Here is a 22,084-nt window from a genome sequence, read left to right on the forward strand (position 1 = left end):
TTACCTGAAGGACCAGGGATTCAGTGCAGGTAACCCCTATTTTTTGAATCTGTTCAAAGAAAGGATGCAGAGACAAAGGAATGGATATATTCTATAAGGCATCAAGAAAGCACCAAGGATAAGTGACATCTCAGGCTTAAGGTGAAGAAACGTATGCCACAGAAACATTGAAGATATTAAAGTCATTTTACAAGTATAGAGATGCTAAGTAACGCAAGCAGATGAAGTAATCTTGGGGCTAGCTGTTTAGTAAATAGATTGAGGCATGCGGCCAACATATACATATATAGAAGCAAGTGAAGTATGGATGATCCACTGCTGGACTAAAGAAAGAAGGCCTCTTTCACAGTGTGTTGCAGTTGAAAAGCAATTGAAATACAGAAGTGAATCACTGAAGTGGAGGTTGGATCAACCCCAAGAAACAAGGTCATATAGAGCTAAGCTGAGCAGAAGGAAGTTACAATTGTGTGAAAGATGGAAACTCCTGTTCAGAGAACATGGAAGAGAACAAAGAAGACGTCAGATGTCTATTAGAAAATAGTATTTTAAATACACCAGAGCTCGAATTTGTGGTCTTCAGTCACGTTCAAGGATGAGCCTGGACAAACATGATGAACCACGCCTATGCAGGAAGGCAGAGCGTGCCTCTACTCCCCTGGATTCTCCAGAGCAAAGAACATTTCCAAGGCAGAGTTCAAAGGACTAATTGACAGCAGACCACTGAGGTGATGATGGATGATATGCTAATCGGTGAGAAGCAATGGTTCTGAGCATCTCACCAGCATCTGGAAGTCCAGCCTGCGTGCTGCTAACGTAGGTGGAAAAGTAATGACGGGGGTTAGAAAGCTAACCAATTGTAGGGGGCCACGTAATTAGGGGTCCTACAATTTGTGTAGCCAAGAGGACGTCTTACATTTAGTGAAGTTCACAGTAACATATTTGAGGGGAGGGCTTAATTGCCCCAACTGGTGTAAAGGAGCCTATCACTCTTTTAGACTAGTATGGAACGTATACCTAGATGTTCCTTGAGACCTAATCACAATTGCCATTAGGTTTTTGTAGTTTGCCACGTAGGATGACGTTAGTTACATGTAGGTTAACGTCATCAACATTGAGTTTTCACTATAAATATGTTATTTTTTCAAAGATCATTGAGACTATGCCATGAGACATCCTTAGATGTCTGTTGTACTCCCTGTTTTACATAATTGACATTAGAACAGTCAACTTTGCCCACTTGCTGAGTTGTTTCAATTATTGATGTTTGAATATCTTCTGCATCCCCATTCACCTTATAGTATTGCTACCTTGTCTTAAAGGGCTGATTCGGCTGTCTCAGTTCACGTGGTAGCAGAGTGGTGATGGTTAAAAATCCTTCGAGATAGTAAGCTTTGGGTTCCCGGTAATATCGAACAACCTCTGCCATCTAACTGAAAAGACGTGAAGCTCCCTGTAGATAGCTGAACCAGTTTTTAAAAAAGATCAAGCTTGCAAGCGCAGGTTAGACGGGTTCATTGTTTTCAGGCAGAAATACCCCTCCTGTACTGTACAGGAAGCTGAACGGATGGAAGGTCGAGAAGCGGCTGATATAGAGACGATGATCCCGAGAGTCGGAAGACGAAAACACGAATGGTGAGTAGAACTGAGTGCAGTGGCAAAATTGTGAACGGGCAATAAGTGAAGAGAGTGATAATGGGGTACACGAGTAACAGAGGGAGGTGGGAGTAAATTATTTAAGACGATGAATGTTAAGTATTAAGTAATTGTCTTGAGGAAAGGAGCAAAGCAATTGAGAAATCGTGAGAAAAGGAGCCACGATAAGAGTATGCCCAGTGTCCTGCGTCGTAAAGACATAACAGAAGGAACCATACCTAGAGCCCCATTTGAGGGTGACGTAGAAGACGGACTTGTTTAAAGACTTGTCTAAAGAGGACAGTTCACACTCTGTAGGAGTATTTTTAGGGGTAGGATAATGAGTCTCAAGAATCGTAGACTGAGATATATGTGGCCGGTCAAGTATGTCCATTTGTCTGTTTGTTTTATGTGATTGAAAAGATATATATATATATGTGGTGAAGAAATAATAGAGGAATTGAGATATGGGAATAAGGAAATAACGAGATCTAAAGAATTAATTATTTATTTGTTGAACTTGAATTGATGATGTTCTTTGAACAAATTAGATTGGAATAAAACGTGTTATAGAGGGTGTGGAGCCTGCAACGATTGGTGTACGCTCATATTGTTTTATTTTTCTGAAATGTATTTATTTTGCAAAGAGTAAAGGTGAGTATTGACAGTGAAGTTTGAGGCGTCAAAATGGAGGATATTACTCCACTTGCACATCTCTGTAGACAGCTGCCAAAACACGCACCTAAGCTTAAACAGTATATTGCATAGTGGGTCAAGGGCATGGCAGACAAAATGTTCATGCTGTGGCCACAAGGGGGATCACTATCGAAGGCAATTTTGCAGCATATGACGACATATTTGCATGCAGCATACACAGGGAAAAAATGAGATTAAAGGCTAGCGAGATTAGAGCTCTGGAAAATGTACCAGGAGGAACGTGAAGAGCCGTCTCCTGAAAACTGGATACTTAATATGTGCAAAGAGGGAGGTGAGGAGCCTTCTGCTCCCCCCTCCGCACCTGAAGTGAATGGCGATAGTAAGCAATGACAGAGTGTACCCATTAAGAGAGCTTAAGGCAGCAACAGGGTACAGCAATCTGGCAAATGAGTCACCTGCGCACAGCAGCGACGAGGGTCCAGAAAAAAATCCCGAAAGAGATAAAGGACAAATAGAGAAAAAGTAAGGAGAGAAGTGATCGACCAAGTACTTCCTTAGACCCAGTACGGGAAATAAAGAGATGGAAAGGAGAGAGTGATAAAGCTGATGAGGTATCCCTCATACAGAACGAGTGGATGGGTGGTCAGATTTTGCTCAAACTTGATGGTAAGCGCATCAAGGTCATACGGCAAAGGGAAGATTGAGACGAGCAAGATAAAAAGGACAAGGAACGAGAAGAAAGAATAATGGAGTATGCAGCGAATAGGAAAGTCAGCAAAGTTGAGAACAGTTGTATCAAGACGAACAACTGAAGAAACAGGAGAGGGCAGAGGAGCAGAGAAAATATGAACACAGACAGAGGGCAAGCGAAAAACAAGAGAGACTAGAAAGGAGGAGGAAGAACAGAAGAGAATTCAAAGGTGACGAGATCAAGAAATACAAAGGCAAACAAGAGAAGAGATATGAAAAGAAAGGATGAAGAAAGGGTAAATGAAGAAACAAGCGAAGAGAGCTTGATGAGGAGATAGAACAAAAGAGAAGGCAGAGAGCATACAATTTTGATCACACAGAAAAACAATCGATGGAGCCTAATCCAGTAGTGGCATGAGAGGACATAGAAGAATTATTTCCAGACCATGAGACAACACCAGACCCATCTAGAGTAAATCCAGAGGATAAGTTAAACTCTAGAAGCATTGGAGACGTGATCGATGAAGTCTATCATGATACAAAGACTAAAAAGTAATTAATAGTAATAATAAAATAATAACAGGGAAGGGCAAAAATGATCAACTCGAGAGTACGCAGTTATAGAACAGAGAGCGAGGCTCGTGTAGCTTTGAGCCCAAGGAGCTGTCTTTAGACAGACTGACTCTGAATTGAAGCGAAGAGGAGAGAAGCCACACAAATTGGGGGCAGGATATGTCAGACAAAGAAAGAGAAGATTTCCATGGAGAGTAGGAGGGCAATGCCACTGATTCTGACCATATGCCTTACTTGTTGTGGCCTCCCATCCATCAAGAAGGGGTTGGCTCGCATGTCTTGTGCCTCCGACTTTGACCTTATGCATTACCTGTTGTTGCCACCCTTCAAGATGGGGGTGGCTCACATGTTCTATGCCACCGACTTTGACCTTATGCAGGTATGTAACCAAGCAAGTATTCTTAACAGTGCCACAATGCCCGAGGGCAGTTTGTGCGCCTTACAAATGCAAATAAATAAATAAAATGCATGTGGCCCTGAAGCATGCTTTTCAATGGACAAAGAAATAAGATGGTCATATCTAGATACACCTATGTCACGGGCGTCTGAGCCTTTGACACAATTAAGCCAACCTAGAGAGCGATCCCATGGTGAGAGGGGCGACTCGCAAACCTTATGTGAGCAGGTTAAGATCGCTGCCAGGAAGAAGGCAGTGTGGTACCATTGTCCCTGCTGTGGAGAGATTGACGATGAAGGAGAAATGTGAGTTTTGGATTTTGCAGTTTCCCTTGTTAGAAAAGGAGGAGCCAGACCACAATATATACCCTGGCCACATATGGATAAGGATAATTTAAGGTGTAAACTCCCAAGCATAACGTTGGGTGCTGGGAAATGGATACATGAGCTAGAAAAAATGACAGGAGGAAACAAGTTAGCTATAGGGGACATTAAAGGTCTTCCAGTTGCTATTCTTGGGGAAAGAGCTGACAACGTTTGGTCAAGGGTATTCGAGCGTCACTGCAGTAAACACGGCTCATGATGGAGCACCATTTAATAACTGTAGGGCGGCAGTCTGGAAAGCGCTTACAGTGTTGTATCTGGACATGTCAGATATGGGAGCTATAATGATGAAAAGGATGCAGGAAGGCAATCATCCGCTTGTTTAAATTCCGAATTTTCAGGAGGAATGAGCATTGGAGACATGTGAGCCGTGGGGGAAGTCTATCCCTGTATTTTATCATATATTATGCCAATGTCTGCCAGACCCAGTGCAGAAGCAGCTCAAGAAGTTTGTGGACATGGAGGCGAAACCATGGTCAGAAATACAGCTGACCATTGCACATTATTGCAGACTGTTGCAAGAGTAGAATCGCAAAAAAGACGATGCTAGGAAAGGTGAAGAGGCTAAATTGGTGCAGAATAAATTGTCACAATATGCCATTAAAGGGGCAATGTAGACAAGCAGAGAAGGGCCAGGTGTGCAGCAAGCATCAGGTATGCCACAAGTTAATAACCAAAGGCAGTATGACAAAGGTAATAATGGGTGCGTACCATGAGGTAGGGGAGATTTTCGAGGAAGGGGCTTCCAGAATAATTAAGGGGCTTCCAGAATAATCAGGGAAATTTCCAGAATAACCAAGATGGGTTTTCAAACATGCAGAATGATAGTCAAGGCATGCAGGATGGGCTGATAAGGAGGCCTCCTATATGTTGGACATGTGGAATGTCTGGGCATTTTGCACGCACTTGTAGAAGTCAAGGGTTCATACAGAACGAACTATTCTCGAGAGGGGGGAACACGTACCCGCCTGCATACATGCAATAGAACATAGATGGATTTGCCCAAAAGCAGAGAGTGCAGCAATATTTACAAATGCAGCAGACAGCAATGAATCCACCGCAAGGGCAGTCGCTGCATTCACCCATGCAGATGCAGCACGGTACAAGCATGGGACAGTTAATGACTCCTAGGATACGGGGTGTCACTGTCGAGAGAGGGAATCCTTTTACAGGTACAGGAATGAGAATATATCCACAATAGGACAGCTTAAAGGAAGACTTGATATGTTCGATACTATCAGTAACGCCTAATCCTCAAGAGGAACCCAAGGGTTGATATCACTATAGGAGGCAAACATGTTTCTTTTTTAGTAGACACGGGGGCAACACGCTTGTGTATACAAGAGGGGAAATTTACATTTTCTGGGAACACCATGAATACTCAAGGTTTTACAGGAGCTACAAGTAGAGTTCGTTTTACTGAAAAATGACCAGTCTCTATAGGAGAATGTGATATGTCTGTGCCATTATTGTATTCAAGGCAGACACCTGTTAATATATTAGGTTGAGATTTAATGATGAAATTAAATATGACAATCTCATTCACTGATGAAGGCATAGTGTGTACAATGCCAGGCGTGCACTATTTAAACGTGAGTGATTTAGTTATGGTGTTTGCAGGACAAGTGGCCATGCAAGGAGTACCGTTAGAGCCAGAAGTCTTTCCCTATGGGGTACACATTCTGTTAACATGGCTACCAGGTCTAGTGGGTAAAACCGTGAGGATCCCTGATGAATTTTTGTTTAGACCACAGATACCTATGGATGAGGAAGGGGGACAAATATTTCCCTTAGAGTTGTAAGCAGCCATAGTGCGAGGAGAAATGGCTTTGCTTGATGGAATTGACAATGAAGGCAGGCGATGGTGCACAGTGATCGCCATTGGGGAAGGTTACAGATTGAATAACGTCACTGATGAGGATATGTTTAGAGATCACCGGTCGGATGATGAGGTAGTATTTCAAATTAATATTACTTATTGGGTAAGAGCAATTAGACGTGAGGTCCATCAGAAAATGATGCTAGCATTGAAGCGTCTTGAGTTGAGTTTTTCAGTGAAGACATGGCAAAAGTGTCAGCTTCATTATGGACAAAAGGCCCCTAGGACGTAGGCCTATTCAAAGGGACTGGTGAAGTTAAGATTAAATTGAAACCAGGAGCAATTTTACCTCGAGCATGACAGTATCCCATGTCTCGAGAGGCAGTTGAAGGTATTTTCAAGACAATTTCCGCCATGATGGTACAGGGTATCTTAATGACGTCATTAGTCACTGTGTAATACGCCAGTGTACCCAATCAAGAAATCTAAAGGAGGGTCGTGGCATTTAATCCAAGACCTTTTTACCGATTAACCAGATTGTAGAGGCTGAGGCCCCTCTAGATCCTAATCCTGCGACAATTCTATGTAGTATCCCTGTTGAAGCACGATATTTCACAGTGATTGTCTTGAAAAATGTGTTTTTCTCAATCCCATTGCATAAAGATTCTCAAGATCTGACATCATTTACGTTCAGACAACAGAAGCTAAAGAGCACGAGATTGCCTCAAGGGTACTGTGAGTCTCCCTTGATTTTCAATAGGGTCCTGCAGATGGACTTAAGCAATATTGATTTGCAAAGTGTTGTTTTACAATACATAGATGACATATTGGTCTGTAGCACCTCAGTGGAAGAGTTCAGACGCGATTCTGTTCAGCTGATGATTATTCTTGCTGAGAAAGGATATAAAGTAGATAAAGAGAAATGACAGTACTGTCAAGAGGAAGTGCTGTATACAGGCCAATTAATCTCGCATGAAGGAAAGAAAATTACTCTAGAAAGAGCTGAGTCTATTATGAAAACAGCAAAGCCACAAATGATAAATCACATGCAGAAATTTCTGAGGCTATGTAACTATGTGAGAGCATGGGTCTTTGATTACAGTATATATATTAGGCCCTTGTTGCAGGCTCTGAAACAAACACAGGCAACCCAGGAAAAAAGTGTGTGGACAGAATGGAGGAAGGGTTTGATGAATTAAAAAAGCCAATTCGCACAGCTCCAGTTTTAGGGATTCCTAACTATGCTGAGGAATTCATTTTATTCTTGCATACGAATGGCACTGTTATGACAGCAGTACTCACACAGAGAACTACATTGGGGTATAAACCTTTAGCGTATTACAGTGGGATTTTAGAAATAATGAGGGGTCACTTTCCATGCGAAAAATCTTTGGTTCTCCATTGAGAAAGCTGCAAGGATAGTAATGGGATGCTCCATGATGTTGTTTGTCGAACATGCATTTTTTGCCATTTTCAAAAAACCAAAAGGTATGTTGACTTCTCAAAGGGCTTCTGCCTACAAGATAATCATATCAAACCCAGTGATCAAAATAGTTTGATGCAGAATAGTGAACCCTGCCAAGTTTTATGATGAAATCCCTAGAATAAAAGAAAATGCTTTGGCAGGTGGGGAAATTGTTTTAATTGATGATTCTTCAAGAATTGATCAAAATGATGGACAGAGATATACAGGTGCTGCTGTGGTGAAGCACGTGGCCAATGGGAAGTTTCAGGTACTTGTAAGTACACGACTACTGTCTCATTATTCAGCACAGGCTGCAGAATTCGTGGCGCTGATAGTCGCGCTCGAGAATCATGCAGACCAGGATGTAACAGTGTACAGTGACTCCACCTATATGACGTCGACGGTGCACACAGGGCTAGCACGTTGGAATAGAAGGGGCTACATACGAGAGGACGGCACTCAAGTGCAACTTGCCACCTTATTGGACAGGCTTATTAAGGCACTACAACTCCCAGTAGCCATCGCAGTTGTTAAATGCACAGCTCACACAAAAAGTTCAGATTTTATCTCACAAGGAAATTAAACTGCCAACGAGGAGGCCAAACGTGTTGCATATTCAAGTGATGTCAAAATGACAGTTGAGAGGCCTGATGTGAATGAAAGTATGGTAGTGATGATGAGTGTGACTGAAAGCTATAATGAACTGTCTAAAACACAATTGTTGGAGTTGCAAGGGGAAACACCACAGGATGAGAAAGACCTGTGGACGCAGAGAGGGTGTACTTTAAACCCCTCCGAAGCACTGTGGTGAAAAGACAGTACTGGGAAACCGGTGATGCCTGTAGCCTTATTAAGGGTTGAGTTGGAACAGCTGCACTACCCTGCGCATACAACTAGAGAGAGCCTCACTGCAGCGATTGCAGAAGATTGATTTGTGCCAAATTTAGTAGAACACGCTGCATTTTACTTAGTAAACTGTATCGTATGTCAAAAGTTTACTGCTGGGCACACACTGCATACAGTTAGAGGAGTTATCCCGAGACCTAATGGTCCTTTCCAGCATTTGCATATTCACTATGTCGACATGCTGCAAGTTTGTAGTGGATATGGATACATGATTGTAGTAGTATGTCCCTTTTCAAGGTGGATTGAGGCTGTACCATGCACACACCCAGATTCCACCTGTGCAGCAAAATTTCTAGTACGAGAAGTGTTTCCTAGATGCAGGATGTGTGAAGTGTTGAGATCAGATAACGGCCCTCATTTTGTTAATGAAGTCTTTGAACAGATATGCTTGTTACTCCATATAAAGCATAAGTTCTCTTTGGCTTATCACTCGCAGTTGGCCAGTGTCCTTGAGAGGCTCAATGGCTTGCTTAAAGAAAGAATAGCAAAATTGAAGCTCACCTTGAAGAAAGGATGCTTGCATTGTCCACCAATGGCATTGTATGCATTGAGGAATCCGCCAGGTTCCAACCACCATCTTACCCCTCATGAAATAGTGACAGAGAGGCAAATGAGGACACCCCTCACTCCTCCATCTAGAACTAGAAGTGATGCCCAGTCAACCACAGAACTGTTAGGAAAGGAGCTACATGCATATTTAACATGTTTGACTACAAGTATCTCTGCCATTTCAGCGCAGATCAAGCAGAAGGGGTGCGTGGCAACAAACACAGATGGAGACCATAAAACAACTGAATTTGAAGAATTTCGTCTGCCCAAACATTTCCCCGGGGAACAAATTTTGATCCACAATTTTACTCGCAAGTGGCACGAGCCACTCTTTAACTGGCCATTCAACGTGGAAGACATGACACTATCTGCAGTAAAGGTTATCGGAAGAAATGTATGGATATTTCATGGATTTGAATACCCAATGAGCAAACTGCAAACAGTGGTCCTCTTTTTTATTAGGGGCTTGTAGGGGAAGGACTCAGTAACATAGAGAACAAAGGGTTGCCCAACGAGCGACCTTTTGATGTCAGCACTAGAGGTGAAAGAGCTAGATCAGACCCAGCGTCCACTTACAACGCCATCTTTTTCAACATATATAAAAGAATGGAGTGGTCAGATTTACAAAAAATATATATATAAGTTTATTCTGTAACACATCATTTAAAAATTGACCCAATGGTCATGTTTGCCAATCAAAAAAAAAACATAAAACCCATTTTCTAAGAAAGCAATAGCTAGTTGTTTAACAGTTTTTGTCCTTGTACTCTAGTAGTGTCTCACAACATACACTGTACTTCAAGTGATGTTAGTAACAGATGGGTGACTTTAAACAATCCAGTTCATGTTTGATTTTAGAAAAATCCCTACATAAATTGTGTCGACAGGTGCAAATCTGTTTCCAGCCTTATTCTTGAACACATGTTTAGACTTTGTCACTTGTTCATGAGATATTTGGTCATTCGTGTAAGGCTTTCCTCAGGACACATGGACCCCAGGCTTTTAAGGGTGTACGGTGGAATCTCACAAGTACTATTGCATATTATCTAGGCATATCTACAATAAACCAGAGATTATTCTAGATAATTTTACAGAATAAACTTAGTTATATATTTTTTGTAAATCCGACCACTCCATTCTTTTATGTATGTTGAAAAAGATGGTGTTGTAATTGGACGCTGGGTGTGACCTAGCTCTTTCTCCTCTAGTGCTGACATCAAAAGGTAGCTTGTTGGGACAACCCTTTGTTCTCCTGGATATTTCATGGAGAAATGAAGATCTATTATGGAGAGATCCCTTCACCCCCAACAGAAGCAATCATCGGCGAAGAACCTCAGCACGTGCAAACTAGGTCTATGAAAGGGTGATTTGCGCATGTCAGGCAACAACTATGTAGTGAATAATTCCATAGTTTGGGGAAAAATCAGGAAAATGACAGAAAAACATAACACAATTTCGGCACATTTCACTCTGGTCACCCACCGCAAACACGCCGCCAACAACACATGGTCTACCTTTCCGCATTCCCACATGTGTCCCAATGAAAACGGTACTTCACATGTGTGGGTGCACCTACCTGAGCGCAAAAGGAAAAGCCTAAAACACTGGTAACCCCAAGTCGTTCCACAGAGCAGATTTTCAAGAATTTTGCTCATGTGGACATGCTACAGATTTGGGCCTAGGGTGTCCAAGCCACCAAGAAAAATAGGGAACCCCATGCATTTACGAAAAGAGGACACTCGTGGGAATCCACAGAGGTCTTACTTGCACGAATCGGCCAAGAATGTATTACCCACAATCCCTAGCAAAGTGTGGAATTTGGCAAAAAAACCCCACAATTTCCCCACATTTCACTCTGGTTACCCACCGAAACGGGGTGCCAACAACACACAGCCTACCTTCCCACATTCCCACAGGTGTCCCGATGAAAATGGTACCTCACATTTGTGGGTGCACCTACCTGGGTGCAAAGGGAAAAACCTAAAATACTGGAAACCCCAAGTCTTCCAGCAAAGCAAATCTTCAGGAATTTTGCACATGCGGACACCCTACAGATGTGGGCATAGAGTGTCCAAACCACCAAGGAAAACAGGGAACCCCATGCATTTCCGAAAAGAGGACACCCGTGGGAATCCACAGAGGTCTGACTTGGGTGAATCGACCCAGAATTTATTACCCACAATCGCTGGCAAATTCCGAAATTAGGGGAAAAAAACCCGATTTCCGCAGATTTCACTCTAGTTACCCACCGAAACGGGACGCCAACAACACAAAGCCTACCTTCCCACATTCCCACAAGTGTCCTGACAAAAACGGTACCTCACATGTGTGGGTGGACATACCTGGGCGCAAAGGGAAAAGCCTAAAACACTGGTAACCCTAAGTCTTTCCTCAGAGCAGATTTTCAGGAATTTTTCTCGTACGGACAACCTACAGATTTGGGCCTACGGATGTCCAAGCAACCAAAGAAAACAGGGAACCCCATGCATTTCCGAAAAGTGTACCCACATGAGAATCCACAGAGGTCTGACTTGTGCGAATTGGCCCAGAATGTACTACCCACAATCATCTGCGAAGTGCGAAATTTGGCAAAAGAAACAAAATTTCCGCACATTTCACTCTGGTCACCCACCAAAACACGCCGACAACAACTCACAGCCTACCTTGCCGCGTTCCCAAAGGCGTCCCAATGAAAACTGTACCTCACATGTGTGGGTGCACCTACCTGGGTGCAAAGGGAAAAGCCTAAAACACTGGTAACCCCAAGTGTTTCCCGCAGAGCAGATTTTCAGGAATTTTGCACAAACGGGCAACCTACAGATTTGGGCCTAGGGTGTGCAAGCCATCAAGGAAAACAGAGAACCCCTTGCATTTCTGAAAAGAAGACACCTATGGAAATCCACATAGGTCTCACTTGCGCGATTCGCATCAGAATGTATTACCCACAATCCCCGACAAAATCTGAAGTTTGGTCGAAAAAAACACGATTTTCACTTTGTCAGGGATTGTGGGTAATACATTCTGGGGCAATTCATGCAAGTTAGACCTCTGTGGATTCCCACGGGTGTCTTCTTTGCGGAAATGCATGGGGTTCCCTGTTTTCCTTGGTGGCTTCGAAACCCTAGGCCCAAATCTGTAGGTTGTCTCCCCAAACCCTTTGGGGTTTACCAGTGGTTTAGCCTTTTCCCTTTGCACCCAGATAGGTGCACCCACACATGTGAGGTACCGTTTTTGTTGGGAGACCTGTGGAAATGCGAGAATGTAGGACATGTGGTGTTGGCGGCGTGTTTCGGTGGGTGGCCAGAGTTAAATGTGCAAACATTTTGTTTTTTTCGCCACATTTCGGACTTTGGCGGGATTGTGGATAATACATTTTGGGACGATTCACGCAAGTCAGACCTCTGTCGATTCCCATGGGTATCCTCTTTTTGGAAATGAATGGGGTCCTGTTTTCCTTGGTGGCTTTGACACCCTAGGCCCAAATTTGTATGTTGTCCACATGAGCAAAATCTGCTCTGCTGAAAGGCTTTGGGTTACCAGTGGGTAAGCCTTTTCCCTTTCCGCCCAGGTAGGTGCACCCACACATGTGAGGTACTGTTTTCATCGGGACACCTGTGGGAATGCAGAATGGTAGGACATGTGTTGTTGGCGGTGTGTTTCGGTGGGTGGCCAGAGTGAAATGTCTGAACATTGTGGTTTTTTCCACCACATTTCAGACATTTCCCTCTGCCCACCCACCGAAACACGCTGCCAACAACAGATGTCCTACCTTCCCATGTTCCCACCGGTGTCCCGACAAAAACAGTACCTCACATGTGTTGTTACACCTACCTGGGCGCAAAGGGAAAAGGCTAACCCACTGGTAACCGCAAGCCTTTCAGCAAAGCAGATTTTGATTTTGCTCATGTGGACAACCTACAGATTTGGGCCTAGGGTGACGAAGCTACCATGGAAAACAGGGAACCCCATGCATTTTCGAAAAGAAGAGACCCCTGGGCACCCCCTTTCCACTAAAAACATCCATGGTGGTTTAGTGCCCCCCCACACCCTCCCAAAACACCAAGTTATAATTGTTTTAATTTTATTTTTGTTTTGCCCTTTTCTGCCTCCAGGGAGGCTACATGAGATGCCCCCATCCATTTGGGGGGGGGGGAGGGCCACCCCCTTTCCACCAAAAAAATCCATGGTCGTTCAGTGGCCCCCACACCCACCCAAAATAAGTTATATATATATATATATTTTCTCCCCTTTCCTAGGGGCAGATGGGCACATTAGTGTGTCCATCTGCCCCCAGGGTGGGCAAAACGAACTTCCCTGTGCATTGCGGGTCATTCCAATGGTTTCTGGTGTCCCTCCTCCCCATCCCAGCCCAAATGGCTGAGGGGGCATCTCATGTACTCCTTCCTAGGGGCAGATTGTGCTAGCAATCTGCCCCTAGGGAGGGCTACATGAGATGCCCCCATCCATTTTGGGTGGGGGAGAGGGCCACCCCCCTGTTCACTGAAAAATTCCATGGTGGTTTAGTGCCCCCCCCACACTCACCCATAGCAAGTTATAATTTGTTTTTCTTTTTTATCTGTTTGCCCCTTCCTTAGGGGCAGATGGGCACATGTGTGTGCCCATCTGCCCCCAGGGGAGCAGGGGGAGCAGGGGGAGCAAAACGTACTGGCCTGGGCTTGAGGGGGGCATGTCCCAATATTTCTGGTGGCCTCTGCCCCCACCCCAAATGGATGGGGGGATCTCATGTGCCCCTTCCTTGGGTAGAAATCTGCCCCCCCCAGACTCCCTTTCAAAAGCAAAAAATCCTGGTGGTCTAGTGCACCCCTCTGGGCCTCCCTACCCCCACCCGAAACACGTTATAATACTTTTTATTTTTGTTTGCTTTGCCCCTTCCTTAGGGCGTAATGGGGACATGTGTGTGGCCATCTGCCCCCAGGGTCTCATGACTTGGACAGGGTGGGCTAAGTAAGGTGCCCCCCATCCACCTAGGGTAGGAGGGAGAGGGCCACCCCCCCTTCAAAATGTCCTGGTGGTCTAGTGGGCCCCCGGACCTCCCACCCCCACCCTAAACAAGTTATAATATTTTTTGGTTGTTTTTGTTTTGCCTCTTCCCTAGGGGCAGATGGGCACATGTGACTGGCCATCTGCCCCCCGGGGAGTAAAATGTACTGCCTCAGGCTTGGGGGGGTGGCACTGCCAAAATTTGCAGTGGCCTCCCCCCCCAAATGGATGGGGGGCATCTCATGTACCTCTTCCTAGGGAGAGAAATCTGCCCCCAGGGAGGGCTACACAAGTGCCCTCTCATCCACTTAGGGTGGGGGCAGAGGGCCACCCTCCCTTTCAAGGCACACAAAATCCTGGTGGTCTAGTGGCCCCCCATACCTCTCCACCACCCCCACCCAAACCTTTCATTTTCTTTTTAATCCCCGGGGACCGGATGGACCCCAATCTGCCCCCAGGGGGCCCAGTACTTGTGCCCCCATGCTCTGGGGGCCAGAGGGGAGTGGGCTGCTGACTGTAAGCAGCCACCCACACATCACAAACAGATCCCTGGTGGTCTAGTGGCATTGCTGGGTGCAGATCGGGCACATTGTGTCCGATCCGCACCCAGCAATGCAGATAGGTGCTGTTGGAAAGGGGGAGAGTCTCCCCTTTCCAATGACACCTCCCTCGATCTGAACGGCACAATAGCCATTCAGATCGAGGGAGATAAAAGGTGGAAAAGCACCTTTTATTTTCACCACGGCAGCCATTTCGGCTGCCTCTGTGAAAATTACTTTCACTTTCATGTCGGCGTGCTTTATGAAGGTAATCCAACCACATAGCCCGGGGATGGATTACAGTTTTGTGCTTTGCAAATTGCCAAAACGGACAAGCTATCTTGTCCTATTGGCACTGCGAGGTAATGTCAAGGACGAAATAGCTTGTCCTTGCCAATTAAGAGGTTAAGGGAAGCTGTTTGTTCTTAAGACACAGGAACTTGTTGACATTGGACTGAGGCATGCTTAAACCTTGATCAAGAAGGAAAGAATGCCAGATTTGGATTTCCTTTACAACGACTAGAAGAGGGAACAGTTCCACGATTCCTTCTTCACTTAGTTCCTGTTCAGAGGTGCCTGTGGTGGTGCCCAATGAAAACATTTCACGATCGTTCTTCCAGTTGTTGTGTTCATTATGCGCGCATACCTTGCGCTTGTGCGAAGAACTACTAAAATGTATCTTTTCCTGCAAGATCCTAAGACTGTTCCGATTGTGAGGAGATTGCTCTTAGCTATCGTAGAACAAGTTCTCCAGCTTCCTGAGTACAGCGGGGGAAATACAAATGCCCCTATCTGAGGATAATGCACACAGACTGGTTGGGATGGTCTTTCATTACTTAATTGAAACATGCCCGCATCTTGTTGGAAGACAAACTGATATCCAAACATTCTTGAGAGACCCAAGAAATAGAGTGGCATTGCATTAACTTTTAAGTGACATCATAGAACAAGTCAATCTTTATTCTGAGAGAACACTGAGAACATCTTAAAGGAGACTTTCGAGTGCAGACGTCGAGCACATACTTTCCTTTCTCTTCCATTTGTCTACTAGAAAAGCACCCACACTTCGACTGGCGAAAGGACAATTCCTTTGTCTACATAACAAACTCTGTCAGTTGTCCTGCGAGCAGTCAAATGATCGAGGAATTTGTGGTGAAAATTCAGCAGCTTCCTGATTAGTGCATGATGTTGCCTGAATAAAATTTACTTTTTCTCTCCTTAAAAAGAATGAAAATGGGCAGCGTCATTAGCAACAATGTAGTAGCCAACAACGAGAGACCTTCACAATGTGCAAGAATCTATTGTTGTAAAAAGTGGGCATACATATACTTCATTGTAAAGACCGGTAGGGGGTGTCTGTACCTCTGCTCCCTATATGGTAGAAGAGAGGCACAGAAGACCCCAGCCAAGATTCTCTATTACGGTAGCAATGGACGAGCAATCAAGGCCTAGCTTCTCAGGAGGTGATGCAGGCTGGTTCTTAAGTACAGTGTATCCCCCAAGCCCCCACAAAGGAATGTCCACACACTGTATTACTGAAAACACAGTCTTTATATAATTAATATTCAAAGGTTATGTACACTTATCACAATAACGCACTTTGTGCTCAGGAAAATCAATAATGGTAAATATCTACAATTCTAAAGTGGTACCACTAATATTAGACCTCATTAAAGTGCATTCACAATACTGTTAAAATGGCACACAGATCAATAAGAAGGAAACCAGCAATAGAGAGAGGAGAGATAACAGATGGTTGAAACCATAGGCAGAATACTGGCCCTTACCACTGGACACAGTTCTGTGTGGAGATCCCCCCACCTGGGCAACCTATAAAATAAAGAGATGTAACACAAGCCCAGTCCATATATTGTTCAATAGTCTTATTCTCTCCTACAATGTTTTTACCCCCCCAATGTACCTGGTGGAGTCGAGTTCTTCGAAGAGGCGTCGACAGATCCTTCTTGAATGACCCCCTTTAAAGCAGGAGTCACGGATCGTCGAGAGGCGTCGAGAAGCGTCGAGGAACTCGGTGTTCGGTGTCGGGGAATCGACGGCCCTTCTTGAATGCCTTCCCTTTCAAGCGGGAGACACGGGGCGTCGAACGTCCGACAACAAACAGGGTAGAACGGCGTCGATGAGGCGGCAGGCTTCGATCCGAGCGGTGCTCGTCGGCGTCGAGACGTCGGCGTCCTGCGAGGAAGAGGCGTGCGGGGCACCTCGGCGACACTAGTTCTGGACCGCAAAGATTGTGAATGACGGTAGCCCAACAAGGGCGTCGAGTCGCTCGAGTCTTTGGGGTCGTGAGGTGGCGGGAAACCCACCGGCGGATTCTCCTCGGCGCGTTGGTCGTCCTCGACTTTCTCCGGCAGGATAAAGCGGTCGACGGTGCGGTCGAGGAAGTCCTTCAATTCAAATGTTCTTAGGCAAGGATTTGTTTGTGGGTGCACCTACCTGGGTGCAAAGGGAAAAACCTAAAATACTGGAAACCCCAAGTCTTCCAGCAAAGCAAATCTTCAGGAATTTTGCACATGCGGACACCCTACAGATGTGGGCATAGAGTGTCCAAACCACCAAGGAAAACAGGGAACCCCATGCATTTCCGAAAAGAGGACACCCGTGGGAATCCACAGAGGTCTGACTTGGGTGAATCGACCCAGAATTTATTACCCACAATCGCTGGCAAATTCCGAAATTAGGGGAAAAAAACCCGATTTCCGCAGATTTCACTCTAGTTACCCACCGAAACGGGACGCCAACAACACAAAGCCTACCTTCCCACATTCCCACAAGTGTCCTGACAAAAACGGTACCTCACATGTGTGGGTGGACATACCTGGGCGCAAAGGGAAAAGCCTAAAACACTGGTAACCCTAAGTCTTTCCTCAGAGCAGATTTTCAGGAATTTTTCTCGTACGGACAACCTACAGATTTGGGCCTACGGATGTCCAAGCAACCAAAGAAAACAGGGAACCCCATGCATTTCCGAAAAGTGTACCCACATGAGAATCCACAGAGGTCTGACTTGTGCGAATTGGCCCAGAATGTACTACCCACAATCATCTGCGAAGTGCGAAATTTGGCAAAAGAAACAAAATTTCCGCACATTTCACTCTGGTCACCCACCAAAACACGCCGACAACAACTCACAGCCTACCTTGCCGCGTTCCCAAAGGCGTCCCAATGAAAACTGTACCTCACATGTGTGGGTGCACCTACCTGGGTGCAAAGGGAAAAGCCTAAAACACTGGTAACCCCAAGTGTTTCCCGCAGAGCAGATTTTCAGGAATTTTGCACAAACGGGCAACCTACAGATTTGGGCCTAGGGTGTGCAAGCCATCAAGGAAAACAGAGAACCCCTTGCATTTCTGAAAAGAAGACACCTATGGAAATCCACATAGGTCTCACTTGCGCGATTCGCATCAGAATGTATTACCCACAATCCCCGACAAAATCTGAAGTTTGGTCGAAAAAAACACGATTTTCACTTTGTCAGGGATTGTGGGTAATACATTCTGGGGCAATTCATGCAAGTTAGACCTCTGTGGATTCCCACGGGTGTCTTCTTTGCGGAAATGCATGGGGTTCCCTGTTTTCCTTGGTGGCTTCGAAACCCTAGGCCCAAATCTGTAGGTTGTCTCCCCAAACCCTTTGGGGTTTACCAGTGGTTTAGCCTTTTCCCTTTGCACCCAGATAGGTGCACCCACACATGTGAGGTACCGTTTTTGTTGGGAGACCTGTGGAAATGCGAGAATGTAGGACATGTGGTGTTGGCGGCGTGTTTCGGTGGGTGGCCAGAGTTAAATGTGCAAACATTTTGTTTTTTTCGCCACATTTCGGACTTTGGCGGGATTGTGGATAATACATTTTGGGACGATTCACGCAAGTCAGACCTCTGTCGATTCCCATGGGTATCCTCTTTTTGGAAATGAATGGGGTCCTGTTTTCCTTGGTGGCTTTGACACCCTAGGCCCAAATTTGTATGTTGTCCACATGAGCAAAATCTGCTCTGCTGAAAGGCTTTGGGTTACCAGTGGGTAAGCCTTTTCCCTTTCCGCCCAGGTAGGTGCACCCACACATGTGAGGTACTGTTTTCATCGGGACACCTGTGGGAATGCAGAATGGTAGGACATGTGTTGTTGGCGGTGTGTTTCGGTGGGTGGCCAGAGTGAAATGTCTGAACATTGTGGTTTTTTCCACCACATTTCAGACATTTCCCTCTGCCCACCCACCGAAACACGCTGCCAACAACAGATGTCCTACCTTCCCATGTTCCCACCGGTGTCCCGACAAAAACAGTACCTCACATGTGTTGTTACACCTACCTGGGCGCAAAGGGAAAAGGCTAACCCACTGGTAACCGCAAGCCTTTCAGCAAAGCAGATTTTGATTTTGCTCATGTGGACAACCTACAGATTTGGGCCTAGGGTGACGAAGCTACCATGGAAAACAGGGAACCCCATGCATTTTCGAAAAGAAGAGACCCCTGGGCACCCCCTTTCCACTAAAAACATCCATGGTGGTTTAGTGCCCCCCCACACCCTCCCAAAACACCAAGTTATAATTGTTTTAATTTTATTTTTGTTTTGCCCTTTTCTGCCTCCAGGGAGGCTACATGAGATGCCCCCATCCATTTGGGGGGGGGGGGGAGGGCCACCCCCTTTCCACCAAAAAAATCCATGGTCGTTCAGTGGCCCCCACACCCACCCAAAATAAGTTATATATATATATATATTTTCTCCCCTTTCCTAGGGGCAGATGGGCACATTAGTGTGTCCATCTGCCCCCAGGGTGGGCAAAACGAACTTCCCTGTGCATTGCGGGTCATTCCAATGGTTTCTGGTGTCCCTCCTCCCCATCCCAGCCCAAATGGCTGAGGGGGCATCTCATGTACTCCTTCCTAGGGGCAGATTGTGCTAGCAATCTGCCCCTAGGGAGGGCTACATGAGATGCCCCCATCCATTTTGGGTGGGGGAGAGGGCCACCCCCCTGTTCACTGAAAAATTCCATGGTGGTTTAGTGCCCCCCCCACACTCACCCATAGCAAGTTATAATTTGTTTTTCTTTTTTATCTGTTTGCCCCTTCCTTAGGGGCAGATGGGCACATGTGTGTGCCCATCTGCCCCCAGGGGAGCAGGGGGAGCAGGGGGAGCAAAACGTACTGGCCTGGGCTTGAGGGGGGCATGTCCCAATATTTCTGGTGGCCTCTGCCCCCACCCCAAATGGATGGGGGGATCTCATGTGCCCCTTCCTTGGGTAGAAATCTGCCCCCCCCAGACTCCCTTTCAAAAGCAAAAAATCCTGGTGGTCTAGTGCACCCCTCTGGGCCTCCCTACCCCCACCCGAAACACGTTATAATACTTTTTATTTTTGTTTGCTTTGCCCCTTCCTTAGGGCGTAATGGGGACATGTGTGTGGCCATCTGCCCCCAGGGTCTCATGACTTGGACAGGGTGGGCTAAGTAAGGTGCCCCCCATCCACCTAGGGTAGGAGGGAGAGGGCCACCCCCCCTTCAAAATGTCCTGGTGGTCTAGTGGGCCCCCGGACCTCCCACCCCCACCCTAAACAAGTTATAATATTTTTTGGTTGTTTTTGTTTTGCCCCTTCCCTAGGGGCAGATGGGCACATGTGACTGGCCATCTGCCCCCCGGGGAGTAAAATGTACTGCCTCAGGCTTGGGGGGGTGGCACTGCCAAAATTTGCAGTGGCCTCCCCCCCCAAATGGATGGGGGGCATCTCATGTACCTCTTCCTAGGGAGAGAAATCTGCCCCCAGGGAGGGCTACACAAGTGCCCTCTCATCCACTTAGGGTGGGGGCAGAGGGCCACCCTCCCTTTCAAGGCACACAAAATCCTGGTGGTCTAGTGGCCCCCCATACCTCTCCACCACCCCCACCCAAACCTTTCATTTTCTTTTTAATCCCCGGGGACCGGATGGACCCCAATCTGCCCCCAGGGGGCCCAGTACTTGTGCCCCCATGCTCTGGGGGCCAGAGGGGAGTGGGCTGCTGACTGTAAGCAGCCACCCACACATCACAAACAGATCCCTGGTGGTCTAGTGGCATTGCTGGGTGCAGATCGGGCACATTGTGTCCGATCCGCACCCAGCAATGCAGATAGGTGCTGTTGGAAAGGGGGAGAGTCTCCCCTTTCCAATGACACCTCCCTCGATCTGAACGGCACAATAGCCATTCAGATCGAGGGAGATAAAAGGTGGAAAAGCACCTTTTATTTTCACCACGGCAGCCATTTCGGCTGCCTCTGTGAAAATTACTTTCACTTTCATGTCGGCGTGCTTTATGAAGGTAATCCAACCACATAGCCCGGGGATGGATTACAGTTTTGTGCTTTGCAAATTGCCAAAACGGACAAGCTATCTTGTCCTATTGGCACTGCGAGGTAATGTCAAGGACGAAATAGCTTGTCCTTGCCAATTAAGAGGTTAAGGGAAGCTGTTTGTTCTTAAGACACAGGAACTTGTTGACATTGGACTGAGGCATGCTTAAACCTTGATCAAGAAGGAAAGAATGCCAGATTTGGATTTCCTTTACAACGACTAGAAGAGGGAACAGTTCCACGATTCCTTCTTCACTTAGTTCCTGTTCAGAGGTGCCTGTGGTGGTGCCCAATGAAAACATTTCACGATCGTTCTTCCAGTTGTTGTGTTCATTATGCGCGCATACCTTGCGCTTGTGCGAAGAACTACTAAAATGTATCTTTTCCTGCAAGATCCTAAGACTGTTCCGATTGTGAGGAGATTGCTCTTAGCTATCGTAGAACAAGTTCTCCAGCTTCCTGAGTACAGCGGGGGAAATACAAATGCCCCTATCTGAGGATAATGCACACAGACTGGTTGGGATGGTCTTTCATTACTTAATTGAAACATGCCCGCATCTTGTTGGAAGACAAACTGATATCCAAACATTCTTGAGAGACCCAAGAAATAGAGTGGCATTGCATTAACTTTTAAGTGACATCATAGAACAAGTCAATCTTTATTCTGAGAGAACACTGAGAACATCTTAAAGGAGACTTTCGAGTGCAGACGTCGAGCACATACTTTCCTTTCTCTTCCATTTGTCTACTAGAAAAGCACCCACACTTCGACTGGCGAAAGGACAATTCCTTTGTCTACATAACAAACTCTGTCAGTTGTCCTGCGAGCAGTCAAATGATCGAGGAATTTGTGGTGAAAATTCAGCAGCTTCCTGATTAGTGCATGATGTTGCCTGAATAAAATTTACTTTTTCTCTCCTTAAAAAGAATGAAAATGGGCAGCGTCATTAGCAACAATGTAGTAGCCAACAACGAGAGACCTTCACAATGTGCAAGAATCTATTGTTGTAAAAAGTGGGCATACATATACTTCATTGTAAAGACCGGTAGGGGGTGTCTGTACCTCTGCTCCCTATATGGTAGAAGAGAGGCACAGAAGACCCCAGCCAAGATTCTCTATTACGGTAGCAATGGACGA

Source organism: Ambystoma mexicanum, chromosome 8 (genome assembly GCF_040938575.1).
Source record: "Ambystoma mexicanum isolate Mex_15411 chromosome 8, UKY_AmexF1_1, whole genome shotgun sequence".
Classification (NCBI taxonomy): domain Eukaryota; kingdom Metazoa; phylum Chordata; class Amphibia; order Caudata; family Ambystomatidae; genus Ambystoma; species Ambystoma mexicanum.